At 40.1% G+C, this 3,470-nt stretch overlaps 1 pseudogene; it reads left to right on the forward strand.

The window, feature by feature from the left end:
- The first annotated feature begins 1,007 nt into the window (after positions 1-1,007).
- Positions 1,008-1,579, forward strand: LOC121160179 (annotated as a pseudogene).
- The last annotated feature ends 1,891 nt before the right edge of the window (positions 1,580-3,470 follow it).

Raw genomic sequence — 3,470 nt, forward strand, 5'->3', positions numbered from 1 at the left:
GATCTTGGCTATTGTCTCCTGTTTCCTGGCACCTTTCTCAGCATGCTTTAAAGGACATGATTAATGGATATTCCAAGGGAAGAGCATTAAAATTATGCTGAGTGCTCAACAGGAATAAGTGACAATGGAACAACGTCCATGTAACTCTGAGATATAGCACTTACAGAAATCAAATGGATAATTACTTTGCCAAAGTTGAAGTAGGGTAATGGTTGTTAAGAACTATGTTTAGGTATCAGCAATGGACGTTGAGTGGGGAGGGCATTCATTCATGGGCATTGGCTCAGATAGCCTGACACACCCTTGCTACAGCTATGATATGCCTGACCTATCTGAATAATTTTCAGGTCCTGTGGAGACTTGAGTGGACTATTGCATCCCAGTATTCATCTTGTTCTAGGTTCTTTCAGCTTCAAGATGAATTTGGAAAGTGAAATGCAATAATTTTTAAAAATATTTTGTTAGTGTCTTCACTTTCCCTAGATACAGGAAGAAAAATAGAGAATGTGCAAACAATGGTCTTAGCTACTTCCGTGTAGCTCTTGACCCTTTGAGTACTAATCAACTATGCAATTATCATCCAGAGAGGACAATTATGGATTCTCATCAGGTAGTTAAACACTTAAGCCTATGTGACTACTCTGAAATGCATTTTTTACTCCTTCTGAGATGAGTCCTCCAACATGTTTTCCTGTGAAGCATACACACTGATGAATGCATGAATGTGAGTAGCAACTGTTTCTCTATTTTGTTTGGGTCCTGCTATGTGATCTATGATGAATTCTCTGGTGTCCCATGATGGTGGACAAGGAGGCACCCGGCAGGCCCTGGTGGTTTCCTGGCCATTGCGGTAGGCTCCTCACAGCTGGCAGTGGAAGGGCCAGCCAAAGGCCTACGGGTAGGCAGCTGCTGTCTCTCAGTGCCCTGTGGCCCTGCCCAGGGCTGTCCTGTGTTGGCGTGGGTGATGCTCCTTCTTGGCCCAGCCTCTCTTTCCTCAGCTTATGGAAATGGCAGGTCTGCGCACCTGGGTACTGGGCCATGACACTGCAGAGCTCCAAGTGTGTCTGCTGGGTAGGGCGGGCATCGGTAAATCAAGTATCCTATAGTGGTTTGTGGAAGACAGTTTCGATCCGCACATCAACCAGACAACAGGGGCATCTTTCATGACCAAGACTGTTCAGTACAAAAGTGAGCAGCATAAATTCCTTGCCTGAGAGACAAACAGGACAAAAATGGCTCCATGCCTTAGCACCAATGTACTATTGAGCGTTGGTTGCACCCATAATCATTTATGATATCACAAAATACAAGATATTTTCTACATTAAAGAATTAGGTGAAAGAGCTTTGACAGAATGGGCCGCTCAATAGTTGCAAATGCAGAAAGTGTGATCTTATTGATGTGAGGTAAGTGCTAGAGAAAGAGGCACTCTCTCTGGAATCACACAACTTTTGCAGAGATCATTGTGAAAGATGCAATAAATATCAATGAGCTCTTAATAGAGATCATCCAAAGAATTTCCTCCAGTGACATGAACCCAACACCTGGGACCAAGGCAAGAGTATGTGTGAAGGTCTAATTGGTGATGAGAGGTTGAACTCATCCACAAAGCTCAAACACTATTCACTGCAGATTCTGAAAACCACGTAATTAATCAGGGTCCAAGCACTAGGATGGAGATCTGGAGATAAATTCTGTGGGAATGTAGCCCCAAATTTCAGGAAACATGTCAGTGAGAAAATTTGCAAATACCTAAATTGTAACCTGGGCATTTATGAGATGAATAAAAACATGTGCAGAGGTTTCCCCATGCATTGAGAATGAGCTTCTGCTCAGAAAATCACGTTTCGCTCCACTTATTCTAGAGGAATCACTTTCCCCCTATTACCTATTTTCTAAAATGCATTTTCATTTACCATTGCATTACCAACCTTTGTGGAGGGCACTGTGCCATGGCTTAGTGGCTAAAGACCTAATCTTTAATGCACTAGCATCCCATATGTGTGCCGGTTCTAATCCTGGCAGCCCAGTTTTCATCCAGCTCCCTGTTGTAGCCTTGGAATGCAAACAAAAATAGCCAAAGACTTTGTGATACTGCACCTGCATGGTAGATTTAAAAGAGGAGCTGGGCTCACGGCTTCAGATTAGCACAGCACCAGCCTTTGTGGTCACTCAGGGAGTTCATCATTGGATGGAAGATCTTCCTCTCTGTATCTCATCCTCTCTGTATATATCTGACTTTGCAACAAAAATAAATAGATCTTTTAAAAATGGATGCTTTATACATTAAGGTTTTTCATAATTAGCTTTCGTAGATAACCATTTACATCACAGGACACAACATCAATAAACAACTTAGCTTTTTAGATAAATCCAAATGGAAGGAGAACTTTTCTAGACTTTTCCTTTCTTGTCTAATAGTCTGATATACTCAGAAATCACTTCAGCTGAGAATATGCACAAGCCACATCTCTGAGCACAAACCTTTATCTCATACACCACACAAAAATTCATCTAGCACATAATCAGCATATACATATAATATGCAGAGATACATTTAGGTTTATAGAATGGCATGTGTGTACTGCTTGTATTACATAGAAATACATATATATACACAATATGTTGTATCTACAATATATACAATATGTAATGTAACATATAAAGTCACCATCACTCTTGGCACAGCTGACTCAATGAGTAATATGCCCAGGGCATATGCCATGGTCTACACTAGAGTGGACAATATTGGCCAATTAGCTTCATTGAATTGTGATGTTATGCCCAATGCTAAAGATTAAGTCTCATGGCCAACAGTGTATTAACTATATGTGCTAGTCTTTTGAAAAATCTTAAAAACCAGATGATGTAGCATTTGAACTTACATGTTTTTATTTTCTCTGTCAGAATTTCAAATGGCTCAAGACAATGCTCCTGAGATGTCTGGCACTCTTAAGATATCATATCAAATGGAGAGTTATCACAATTTAAATGAAATATTCTTTGTTTCTGACTGTGTTAAAACCTCATTATTGAAGAAGGAGGTAAGATACCTTGTATGTAGTCTGAAATAGATGCACAGGTGATTGAATTCCATCAAATAGCTCAAACTCTACCCAGTTCAATTTCCCCTAACAGGAATACAAGCTCTGGGATAAACTCTCTAGGTAAGGACTCATTGGGAATATGGCCAAATGGAGGGCACAGTTGATGAAGAGCATGTCAGATGAATAGAGAGAAAAATCCTAGATAAGGTCAAGGGCAGGAATGGGATATATGGAAGCCTCTCAAGAGCAACATCTACACACATTGAATAAGATCCTGCTAAGAAAATTGTCTGATTCATCCCTCTGTACTGTGATTATCTTTTCTCTTCTAACAAATTCTTTTAAATGCATCTTGATTCATAATATCCTTACAAACCTCTTGAGGAATAGCACATCAATGTTTCAAGAATTGACTTTCATAGG

This window comes from Ochotona curzoniae, unplaced genomic scaffold, assembly GCF_017591425.1.
Source record: "Ochotona curzoniae isolate NIBS_2020 unplaced genomic scaffold, NIBS_Ocur_1.0 contig_4377, whole genome shotgun sequence".
Classification (NCBI taxonomy): domain Eukaryota; kingdom Metazoa; phylum Chordata; class Mammalia; order Lagomorpha; family Ochotonidae; genus Ochotona; species Ochotona curzoniae.